General features: G+C 39.1%; 1 protein-coding gene across 1 annotated transcript in view; it reads right to left on the bottom strand.

Annotated features, from left to right (window-relative positions):
- The window catches only part of CNTNAP5 (contactin associated protein family member 5), an 883,101-nt gene that overhangs the window by 687,243 nt on the left and 182,567 nt on the right, over nucleotides 1-13,291 (bottom strand). The gene's annotated exons all lie outside the window — the stretch shown is intronic.

The raw sequence follows: 13,291 nt of genomic DNA, 5'->3' as shown, positions 1-13,291 counted from the left end.
TAAATGAAATTTGAAATTTTAATTGGGAAGTAAATTTAGTGTGCTAGGAAGATGTGAACACATGCCATTTGATACTAAATATTCTATTTGCCATGCAAACTTGCACTGAATTCTATGAATATTGAAAAGTTTAAAAAACTAGTTATTGGCTCATGTTTGATCTCAATTGATGTTTGGATTAGATAGATTTTTGTTGTTTTGTTTTGTTTTGTTTTGTTTCTGTGCCTGTGCTTTAAAAAGAGGTAGATTCTCATGAAATTCTACTTTGGTCATCTCCCTGTAATACTTAACCCCATCCCAGCACCCTCATGGCTTTTATCACCTATTATGGTCCAGGCACCTAATTTTGATTGCTTGGGGAACTTCCTCAGTGTTTCTCAAACCATACTGACAGCATGAATTACAAGGGGATATGGGTAAAATGTAGATTCTGATCCAGGATCAGGCTCCCAGGTATCTCCTGCTGCTGGTCCATGAGCCACACATGTGGATTAGCAAGGCCCTCGAACACTGATGACCTCTCTCTTCTAGGTTTCTCTCATTTTATGTGTCGTGTAACTGCCCCACTGGTCCAACTCAGACCTCTTGTGTCTAACTAACTCTTGTGTAGCACGTGGAGAGGGCTTGGCAAAGCAGTCCCAGCCCCATGGTGGAGGAAATAGGGACGATAGTCGAGAAGAGGATATTATCAATGTGGGCATCACTTGAGCAAAGATTCTTTTCTGATCACAAAGTGTACTGCAATGAGGCCACCTGCAGACCGTCCCAATTCTCATAACTGACAACATGATCATAGCACATGCCATTTATTGAATTCAGACAATGGGCCACGGTGAAAGATGACTTACAGAAATTAGTTCATTGACTCCTCCTAATACTATTTGTGAGTTAGGCATCATTGTTCTGGTTTTATACAGAAGCAGATTCAGAGCATTTAAGTAACTTGCCCAAAGTTACAGAGCTGGGCTTGGCACTAGATCTGTCTAATGCCTGTAGGCATTAACCACCTTATTACCATCTTGCAGAACTGACCCAGGATGCCTCAGTCCATTCTATTCATTCATTCTCAACCTCTCAACGAACCTTACTATCTTGGAATGTTTAGAAAAAATACAAGTGATTTCTCCATACTCTCTGCCAAACACTATTACAATATCTATCAGGGTATACCCAAGCCAAACTTGAACTAAATCACCCAGTAGAGACTAAAGGTCTACAATGAGAAATTCCAAAGGGAGACCCCATCCAGTTCTCTTTCAGAGATTTTATTAGGTGGAATTTGGGATTATATTGAGCATATGCAGGACTACATCCCCAGTATCTACAGAACCAACAGGACACACAGAAGAGGAAAAAAATAATGCTGTCCAACTTAGAGTTGGTTCCACTCCACTGCTTCTGCTCCTGGGGCTGCAACTAATCGATCTCACCTTCTTGAAATTTGGAATTTTGTCTTCTGTGACACTGGAGATACAAGTCCTCCCTGACTTACTTCCTGGCCTTCTCAGGAGTTTATTTTGGCTTGTGAAAATCTTCCTAGACATGTTGGCTGTAGACCCTCAGATTCTGTCTGTCTTCTGAACTATCTAGAAAGCTGATGTGTAAACTCTGCTCCTCAAGCTGGCCTTTCATTATTCCTCACAAGCCCAGCCATCACCTGACCAGCCAGTTCCACTCACAAACCCACATAAGAGTTTTAATTCTTTAGCTTTATAGTACTGAAGAGATACCGACATGAAACCAGCATTTAAAAACCAAGGCCGGTTCTCAAGGGAAGATGGCGGAAGAGTAAGACACGGAGATCACCTTCCTAACCACAGATACACCAGAAATACATCTACACGTGGAACAACTCCTACAGAACACCTACTGAAGGCTGGCAGAAGACCTCAGACCTCCCAAAAGGCAAGAAACTCCCCACGTACTTGGGCAGGGCAAAAGAAAAAAAGAAAAAACAGAGACAAAAGAATAGGGACGGCACCTGCACCAGTGGGAGGGAGCTGTGAAGGAGGAAGAGTTTCCACACACTAGGAAGCCCCTTCGCGGGCAGAGACTGCGGGAGGCAGAGGGGGGAGCTTCGGAGGCGCGGAGGAGTGCACAGCAATGGGTGCGGAGTGCAAAGCGGGGAGATTCCCGCACAGAGGATCGGTGCCGACCGGCACTCACCAGCCCGAGAGGCTTGTCTGCTCACCTGCCGGGGCGGGCGGGGCTGCGAGCTGAGGCTCGGGTTTCGGTTTCGGTCGGAGCGCAGGGAGAGGACTGGGGTTGGCGGCTTGAACATAGCCTGAAGGGGTTAGTGCACCACGGTTAGCCTGGAGGGAGTCCGGGGAAAAGTCTGCACCTGCCGAAGAGGCAAGAGACTTTTTCTTCCCTCTTTGTTTCCTGGTGCGCGAGGAGAGGGGTTTAAGAGCGCTGCTTAAAGGAACTCCAGAGACAGGTGCGAGCCGCAGCTAAAAGCGCGGACCCCAGAGAGGGGCGGGAGACGCTAAGGCTGCTGCTGCCGCCACCAAGGGGCCTGTGTGTGAGCACAGGTCACTCTCCACACCCCTCTTCCGGGAAGCCTGTGCAGCCCGCCACTGTCAGGTTCCCGGGATCCAGGGACAACTTCCCCGGGAGAACGCACGGCGGGCCTCAGGCTGGTGCAACGTCACGCCGGCCTCTGCAGCCGCAGGCCCGCCCCGCACGCAGTGCCCCTCCCTCCCCCCTGGCCTGAGTGCGCCAGACCCCCGAATCAGTGGCTCCTTTAACCCCGTCCTGTCTGAGCAAAAAACAGACGCCCTTCAGCGACCTACATGCAGAGGCAGGGCCAAATCCAAGCTGAACCCCTGGGAGCTGTGAGAACAAATAAGAGAAAGGGAAATCTCTCCCAACAGCCTCAGAAGCAGCGGATTAAAGCTCCACAATCAATTAGATATACCCTGCATCTGTGGAATACATGAATAGACAACGAGTCATCCCAAATTGAGGAGATGGGCTTCGAGAGCAAGATCTATGATTTTTTCCCCTTTTCCTCTTTTTGTGAATGTGTATGTGTATGCTTCTGTGTGAGATCTTGTCTGTATAGTTTTGCTTCCACCATTTATCCTAAGGTTCTATCCGTCCATGGTTTTTAAAAAAATTTTTTTCTTAATAATTAATTTTAATAACTTTATTATACTTTTCTTTCTTTCTTTCTTTGCTTCCTTCCTTCCCTCCTTTAGACAACGAATCATCCCAAATTGAAGAGGTGGTCTCTGAGAGCAAGATTTATGATTTTTTCCCCTTTACCTCTTTTTGTGAGGTTGTATGTGTATGCTTCTGTGTAAGATTTTGTCTGTATAGCTTTGCTTCCAACATTTGTCCTAAGGTTCTATCTGTCCCCCCCCCTTTTTTTTTATAAATAAGTATTTTTTAATTCAATAACTTTATTATACTTTATTTTATTTTTCTGTATCTTCTTTCTGTCTTTTTTCCTTCTTTCCCTCCTTCCTTCCTTCCTCCCTCCCTCCCTCCTTTCTTTCCTTCTTGCCTTCTTTGCTTCTTTCTTTCTTTCTTTCTTTCTTTCTTTCTTTCTTTCTTTCTTTCTTTCTTCCTTTCTTTCTTTCTTTCTTTCTTTCTTCCTTCCTTCCTTCCTTCCTTCCTTCCTTCCTTCCTTCCTTTCCTTCTTTCTTTCTTCATACTTCTACTAATTCTCCCTACTTTTTCTCCCTCTTATTCTGAGCCATGTGGATGAAAGGCTCCAGCCAGGAGTCAGGGCTCTGCCTCTGAGGTAGGAGAGCCAACTTCAGGACACTGGTCAACAAGAGACCTCCCAGCTCCACATAATATCAAATGGCGAAAATCTCCCAGAGACCTCCATCTTAACACCAGCACCCAGCTTCACTCAACGACCAGCAAGCTACAGTGCTGGACAACCTATGCCAAACAACTAGCAAAACAGGAACACAACCCCACCCATTAGCAGAGAGGCTGCCTAAAATCATAATAAGTCCACAGACACCCCAAAACACACCACCAGACGTGAACCTGCCCACTAGAGAGACAAGATCCAGCCTCATCCACCACAACACAGGCACTAGTCCCCTCCACCAGGAAGCTTACACAACCCACTGAACCAACCTTAGCCACTAGAGACAGACATCAAAAACAGCAAGAACTACGAGACTGCAGCCTGCAAAAAGGAGACCCCAAACACAGTAAGATAAGCAAGATGACAAGACAGAAAAACACACAGCAGATGAAGGAGCAAGGTAAAAACCCACCAGACCTAACAAATGAAGAGGAAATAGGCAGTCTACCTGAAAAAGAATTTAGAATAATGATAGTAAGGATGATCCAAAATCCTGGAAATAGAATGGACAAAATGCAAGAAACAGTTAACAAGGACCTAGAAGAACTAAAGATGAAACAAGCAACGATGAACAACACAAAAATGAAATTAAAAGTACTCTAGATGGGATTAATAGCAGAATAACTGAGGCAGAAGAACGGATAAGTGACCTGGAAGATAAAATAGTGGAAATAACTACGGCAGAGCAGAATAAAGAAAAAAGAATGAAAAGAACTGAGGACAGTCTCAGAGACCTCTGGGACAGCATTAAACGCACCAACATTCGAATTATAGGAGTTCCAGAAGAAGAAGAGAAAAAGAAAGGGACTGAGAAAATATTTGAAGAGATTATAGTTGAAAACTTCCCTAATATGGGAAAGGAAATAGTTAATCAAGTCCAGGAAGCACAGAGAGTCCCATACAGGATAAATACAAGGAGAAATACACCAAGACACATATTAATCAAACTGTCAAAAATTAAATACAAAGAAAGCATATTAAAAGCAGCAAGGGAAAAACAACAAATGACACACAAGGGAATCCCCATAAGGTTAACAGCTGGTCTCTCAGCAGAAGCCCTACAAGCCAGAAGGGAGTGGCAGGACATACTGAAAGTGATGAAGGAGAAAAACCTGCAACCAAGACTACTCTACCCAGCGAGGATCTCATTCAGATTTGATGGAGAAATTAAAACCTTTACAGACAAGCAAAAGCTGAGAGAGTTCAGCACCACCAAACCAACTTTACAACAAATGCTAAAGGAACTTCTCTAGGCAAGAAACACAAGAGAAGGAAAAGACCTACAATAAAGAACCCAAAACAATTTAGAAAATGGGAATAGGAACATACATATCGATAATTACCTTAAATGTAAATGGACTAAATACTCCCATCAAAAGACACAGATTGGCTGAATGGATACAAAAACAAGACCCTTATATATGCTGTCTACAAGAGACCCACTTCAGACCTAGAGACACATACAGACTGAAAGTAAGGGGATGGAAAAAGATATTCCATGCAAATGGAAACCAAAAGAAAGCTGGAGTAGCAATTCTCATATCAGACAAAATAGACTTTAAAATAAGGACTATTAGAAGAGACAAAGAAGGACACTACATAATGATCAAGGGATCGATCCAAGAAGAAGATATAACAATTGTAAATATTTATGCACCCAACATAGGAGCACCTCAATGCATAAGGCAAATACTAACAGCCATAAAAGGGGAAATCGACAGTAACACATTCATAGTAGGGGACTTTAACACTCCACTTTCACCCATGGACAGATCATCCAAAATGAAAATAAATAAGGAAACACAAGCTTTAAATGATACATTAAACAAGATGGACTTAATTGATATTTATAGGACACTACATCCAAAAACAACAGAATACACATTTTTCTCAAGTGCTCATGGAACATTCTCAAGGATTGATCATATCTTGGGTCACAAATCAAGCCTTGGTAAATTTAAGAAAATTGAAATTGTATCAAGTATCTTTTCCGACCACAATGCCATGAGACTAGATGTCAATTACAGGAAAGATCTGTAAAAAGTACAAACACATGGAGGCTAAATAATACACTACTTAATAAGGAAGTGATCACTGAAGAAATCAAAGAGGAAATTAAAAAATACCTAGAAACAAATGACAATGGAAACATAACGACCCAAAACCTATGGGATGCAGCAAAAGCAGTTCTAAGGGGGAAGTTTATAGCAATACAAGCCCACCTTAAGAAACAGGAAACATCTCGAATAAACAACCTAACCTTGCACCTCAAGCAACTAGAGAAAGAAGAACAAAAAAACCCCAAAGCTTGCAGAAGGAAAGAAATCATAAAAATCAGATCAGAAATAAATGAAAAAGAAATGAAGGAAATAATAGCAAAGATCAATAAAACTAAAAGCTGGTACTTTGAGAAGATAAACAAAATAGATAAACCACTAGCCAGATTCATCAAGAAAAAAAGGGAGAAGACTCAAATCAATAGAATTAGAAATGAAAAAGGAGAAGTAACAACTGACACTGCAGAAATCAAAAAAATCATGAGAGATTACTAGAAGCAACCCTATGCCAATAAAATGGACAATCTGGAAGAAATGGACAAATTCTTAGAAATGCACAACCTGCCAAGACTGAATCAGGAAGAAATAGAAAATATGAACAGACCAATCACAAGCACTGAAATTGAAACTGTGATTAAATATCTTCCAACAAACAAAAGCCCAGGACCAGATGGCTTCACAGGCGTATTCTATCAAACATTTAGAGAAGAGCTAACACCTATCCTTCTCAAACTCTTCCAAAATATAGCAGAGGAAGGAACACTCCCAAATTCCTTCTATGAGGCTACCATCACCTTGATACCAAAACCAGACAAGGATGTCACAAAGAAAGAAAACTACAGGCCAATATCACTGATGAACATAGATGCAAAAATCCTCAACAAAATACTAGCAAACAGAATCCAACAGCACATTAAAAGGATCATACAGCATGATCAAGTGGGGTTTATTCCAGGAATGCAAGGATTCTTCAATATACGCAAATCTATCAATGTGATAAACCATATTAACAAATTGAAGGAGAAAAACCATATGATCATCTCAATAGATGCAGAGAAAGCTTTTAACAAAATTCAACACCCATTTATGATAAAAACCCTGCAGAAAGTAGGCATAGAGGGAACTTTCCTCAACATAATAAAGGCCATATATGACAAGCCCACAGCCAACATCATCCTCAATGGTGAAAAACTGAAAGCATTTCCACTAAGATCAGGAACAAGACAAGGTTGCCCACTCTCACCACTCTTATTCAACATAATTTTGAAAGATTTAGCCATAGTAATCAGAAAAGAAAAGGAAATAAAAGGAATCCAAATCGGAAAAGAAGAAGTAAAGCTGTCACTGTTTGCAGATGACATGATACTATACATAGAGAATCCTAAAGATGCTACCAGAAAACTACTAGAGTTAATCAATGAATTTTGTAAAGTTGCAGGATACAAAATTAATGCATAGAAATCTCTGGCATTCCTATACACTAATGATGAAAAATCTGAAAGTGAAATCAAGAAAACACTCCCATTTACCATTGCAACAAAAAGAATAAAATATCTAGGAATAAACCTACCTAAGGAGACAAAAGACCTGTATGCAGAAAATTATAAGACACTGATGAAAGAAATGAAAGATGATACAAATAGATGGAGAGATATACCATGTTCTTGTATGGGAAGAATCAACATTGTGAAAATGACTCTACTACCCAAAGCAATCGATAGATTCAATACAATCCCTATCAAACTACCACTGGCATTTTTCACAGAACTAGAACAAAAAATTTCACAATTTGTATGGAAACACAAAAGACCCCAAATAGCCAATGCAATCTTGAGAACGAAAAAGGGAGCTGGAGGAATCAGGCTCCCTGACTTCAGACTATACTACAAAGCTACAGTAATCAAGACAGTATGGTACTGGCACAAAAACAGAAAGATAGATCAATGGAACAGGATAGAAATCCCAGAGATAAACCGACGCACATATGGACACCTTATCTTTGATAAAGGTGGCAGGAATGTACAGTGGAGAAAGGACAGCCTCTTCAATAAGTGGTGCTGGGAAAAATGGTCAGATACATGTAAAAGTATGAGATTAGATCACTCCCTAACACCATACACAAAAATAAGTTCAAAATGGATTAAAGACCTAAATGTAAGGCCAGAAACTATCAAATTCTTAGAGCAAAACATAGGCAAAACACTCTATGACATAAATCACAGCAAGATCCTTTCTGTGAGAGTAATGGAAATAAAAACAAAAATAAACAAATGGGACCTAATGAAACTTGAAAGCTTTTGCACAGCAAAGGAAACCATAAACAAGAGCAAAAGACAACCCTCAGAATGGGAGAAAATATTTGCAAATGAAGCAACTGACAGAGGATTAGTCTCCAAAATTTACAAGCAGCTCATGCAGCTCAATGACAAAAAACCAAACAACCCAATCCAAAAATGGGCAGAAGACCTAAATAGACATTTCTCCAAAGAAGATATACAGACTGCCAACAAATACATGAAAGAATGCTCAACATCATTAATCTTTAGAGAAATGCCAATCAAAACTACAATGAGATATCATCTCACACCAGTCAGAATGGCCATCATCAAAAAATCTAGAAACAATAAATGCTGGAGAGGGTGTGGAGAAAAGGGAACACTCTTGCACTGCTGGTGGGAATGTGAATTGGTTCAGCCACTGTGGAGAACAGTATGGAGGTTCCTTAAAAAACTACAAATAGAACTACCCTATGACCCAGCATTCCCACTACTGGGCATATACCCTGAGAAAACCAAAATTCAAAAAGAGTCATGTACCAAAATGTTCATTGCAGCTCTATTTACAATAGCCCGGAGATGGAAACAACCTAAGTGCCCATCATCGGATGAATGGATAAAGAAGATGTGGCACATATATACAATGGAATATTACTCAGCCATAAAAAGAAACGAAATTGAGCTATTTGTAATGAGGTGGATGGACCTAGAGTCTGTCATACAGAGTGAAGTAAGTCAGAAAGAAAAAGACAAATACTGTATGCTAACACATATATATGGAATTTAAGAAGAAAAAAAAAATGTCATGAAGAACCTTGGGGTAAGACAGGAATAAAGACATAGACCTACTGGAGAAGGGACTTGAGGATATCGGGAGGGGGAAGGGTGAGCTGTGACAGGGCGAGAGAGAGTCATGGACATATACACACTAACAAACATAAGGTAGATAGCTAGTGGGAAGCAGCCGCATGGCACAGGGATATCAACTTGGTGCTTTGTGACCACCTGGAGGAGTGGGATAGGGAGGATGTGAGGGAGGGAGACACAAGAGGGAAGAGATATGGGAACATATGTATATGTATAACTGATTCACTTTGTTATAAAGCAGAAACTAACACACCATTGTAAAGCAATTATACCCCCAATAAAGATGTTAAAAAAAAAAAACAAAAAAAACCAAGGCCTTCCTCGGAAAGCTCTCAGAATGACCACTGAATCACTTTTGTGAGGGTGTGATGACGCTCCCACAATTCATTTTTCAGTATAGCTCTGATGGCAATTTTGAGTTATCACTGAAAGTCCTACTGAGAATAAGAAATTGAGAGAAGCCTCAGTCCAGAGCTAGAGGGACCATCACTGACAGGTAGAATACATTCTTCTACCTTGATTTTAGAAACAGTTTTATTTTTAATTATTTATTTTTTAAATTGAAGTACAGTTGATTTACAATGTTGTGTTAATTCCTTCTGTAAAGTGATTCAGTTATACGTATGTATACATTCTTTTTTAAAATAAATATTCTTTTCCATTACGGTATATCATAGGATACTGAATATGGTTCCCTGTGCTATACAGTAGGACCTGCTTGTTTATCCATATATAACAATTTGCACCTGCTAATCCCAAACCTCCAGTCCATCCCTCCCCTTTGGCAACCACAAATCTGTTCTCTATGTCTGTGAGTCCAGTAGAAACAGTTTTAAATAATTATATTAATATTTTTCATATTAACCTTCTCCAGAAATGTGTGGCATGTATACAGTTATGCTAATATTTGAATTAGCATCAGACTGTTTTACATTATGACATACATCTTTAAATCAAGCTTCAAGAAGCTTCTTTTCAAAAATGGATCAGATCTCAATTATGCAAACACTGTTTTGGGGGCAAAGAAGAAAGAAAAGAAAAGCAATATTAATGATGAGGCTAATGGATAGAGTCTATAATTCTTTGCCAATTTTCATACCTAGTATGAAACAGTACTTTGGAATATGGCCTGAAAGTATTGATTCTGTAAGCTTACATCATCTACATTTGAGAACAAATCCACGTATGCAAAGTCCTAATCTGGATCAATGTCAGATATGGCTTCCCTCCTGCACACATTCCTGAGCACCCTGATTACATTAATGTTTCCTGCTTTGGAATCAGGCTATGGGTGGCTCCTGTCACTTATTGCTTCAAGTGACGGTTTCTGTCTGTCTCTCCAACTAGATGATGAATCTCAGGAGGAGCCCTATGCATTCCTCTGTTCTGTGGGAAGACCAGTACAGTGTAAATGGGGCACGGTTTCAGATGCATGCCCTTGAATAACCTATATAACCACTCTGAACTTCGTTTTCTTTGACATAAAATGAGATAATTACCCTTTTTTAGTATGATTGCTTTGAGGAAAATTAAATGTGGTCACATATAATGGACTTAGCTTACCATAAGGACTTTTTTTTTCATTGAATGAAATATTTAAATTGTATAGTGCTTTACAATTCTCAAAAGTTTTATGTACATGATTTCATAAAATCTCACAGTAACCCTTTTTTTAAATTCCCTACCCCTTTATTGCCCCTCACACCTCTCCCCACTGGTAACCACTAGTTTGTTCTCTATATCTGTGAGCCTGCATCTTTTTTGTGAAATTCACTAGTTTGTTGTATTTTTTAGATCCCACATATAAGTGATATCATACAGTATTTGTCTTTGTCTGACTTATTTCACTTAGCATAATGCCCTTCAAGTTCATTCATGTTGTTGTAAATGGAAAAATCTCATTGTTTTTTTTTGGTCCAGTAATATTACAGTGTATAGATATATATGACATCTTCTATATCCATTCATCTGTTGATGGACACTTAGGTTGCTTCCATATCTTGGCTACTGTGAATAGTGCTGCTATGAACACTGAGGTACATGTATATTTTCGAATTAGTTTTTTTGTGTTTTTGTTTTTCTCAGATATATATACAGGAGTGGAATTGTTGAGTCATATGGAAGTTCTATTTTTAGTTTTTTGAGAAATCTCAGCTTATTATAAGTATTTAGCAATTGTTCATTCTTTTTCTTTTTCAAAAGGCAGTGGTGGTCAAATATCTCCTGATTAGCTGATTGACTAAAATAATTTCTATAATTATTATAAATTGCTACCCTTTAATCTTGTTTGTATTTTTCTTGGCTAAGTTCATAAGTAGTGCACATATACTTAAGAGAGGGTTCTGGCAGGTTCTCTCTGAAGACTTTGTCACCCCAATCTAGTGATCTTTAAAAACAATTATACAAATACCAGACACTGTTTTGCACTCTGATATCCTGCAGAAAGCTGTGATATGAGTCTTCATCTCCCCAGGCTGCTGACCCATGGAAGCAAATGCCTAGACTCTTTCCTCCATGACTAATGAAAAGATCCAGTATGGTCTCTCTGGAGTGGAATGGCTGAAAGATGTTTCAAGAAATTTGATATCCATCGGAAGAGAAGGAAACTTAGAAATTGACCAAGCTAAATCATTTCACATAAAATAGGGTAAATATTGTATTTTTTATAAAAATTTGATCTTTCTCCTATGTTTTCTTTTTCATTATCATAAATTTAAGACAAAGTTGTTTTTTTATTTGCCCAGCACTGCAAATAACGTTAAACAATTTTATGTTCATGAGCTGTTTTTTAAAAGATAACAGGGGGTAATCCAAACACAAATCTTTGATGCATTTTGAAATGATTGCTATGAAAAAGAGCCTATAATTCTGAAATGTAAGTGAATCTATATTTAACTCAATTCTCTGCTGAATATCGGCTCTATGGCAAATCACTCACCAGCCTCCACCTCTGTACCCACCGTGGCCAAAGAAAGAAAGAAAGAAAGAAAGAAAGAAAGAAAGGGAGAAAAATGAGAAAGAAAGAAGGAAGGAGAAAAGGCAGTAAGGAAGGGAGGAAGGAAGAAGGGAGGGAGGGAGGGAGGGAGGGAGAGAATGGGGAAAATAAAAGAAAAAGAAACACTTGTATCCCAAAATTAAACTTTCTCAGAAATTTCTGAATTCCAGGATCATTTGGAGTTTTATAAAACAAAATGAAGCTTAACCCTATAAAAGTGAAAGTCAGTGTTAAATTAGCCTGCAACTTATTTATTTTTTCCAGTCAAAGTTGATTTTTACATTGGCCAACAACCATACATTTAAATCTAACCCAATCTTTTACAGTTTTGTTTTAGTTTTTGATCATGTGAATGTTCTACATTTTAATTATCCACTTTTCTATTGAATTTAAGTTATTTTTGCTATTACAAATAATATTTCAATAAACATCCCTGTGTATATGTGCAAGTATATCCAGAAGTAAGGATTCTAGATTATAATATATGTGTATTTTCATTTTTATCAGAAATTGTCATATTATTCTTCAAAGTGATTGCATCAATTTATACCCACTGCCAGCAATATAAGATAACTATACTTCCTTCTTCATATTTCTCAGCATTTGGTATTGTAGATGTTTTATTTTTACCAATATGTCAGGTAAACAATGTTTCCCAGATTACTGGGGGCGGGGGGTGGCTTTCTTTTTAATATTCTATTGACCATTTAAGTTTCCTCTTGAATGAAGTGACCATTCTACTCTTTGCCAACTTTTGTTTGTTTTGTTCTGTTTTTTATCGTGTTGCTTGTTTTATCTGGTTGATTTTCAGGTGTTTATCATATATTCTGGATATTAATTTCTTTGCCTATTATATAGTTAGAGCATCCTTTTTCCTATCTTTACTTGCTTTTAACTTTTCATAAGCCCTACACTGCCCTCAGATTTCAGCTTAATTCTGATTCTAACTGGAGTTTCTCACCATAAGCATGACAGTAATGCTGCCTGATTATCCTGCCCTCTATCGTCTTTTCCAATTCAGCTCTTCCCTATTTCGGGGTCTCACCTTGACCTCATTAAATATGGAAATCCTCCCTGTGAGACCCCTCCTCCCTGCTAGGCTGCCCTTCCTCTCCACCTTCCTCACACATTGCTACTCCCAGGATGGAAGATGACTGAGCTTGTCCATCTCCACAACCACATACTTAACTCTATGCAGGTTTCAAGTCTCTTTTTCATCTGCCTATCTCTAGTGCTTATCAGAGTTGGGCACATTGTAGGTGCTCAA

The sequence above is a fragment of the Pseudorca crassidens genome, chromosome 6 (genome assembly GCF_039906515.1).
Source record: "Pseudorca crassidens isolate mPseCra1 chromosome 6, mPseCra1.hap1, whole genome shotgun sequence".
Classification (NCBI taxonomy): domain Eukaryota; kingdom Metazoa; phylum Chordata; class Mammalia; order Artiodactyla; family Delphinidae; genus Pseudorca; species Pseudorca crassidens.
The sequence above is the reverse complement of the archived record's forward strand: the minus strand, read 5'-3'. Positions and strand labels throughout refer to the sequence as shown.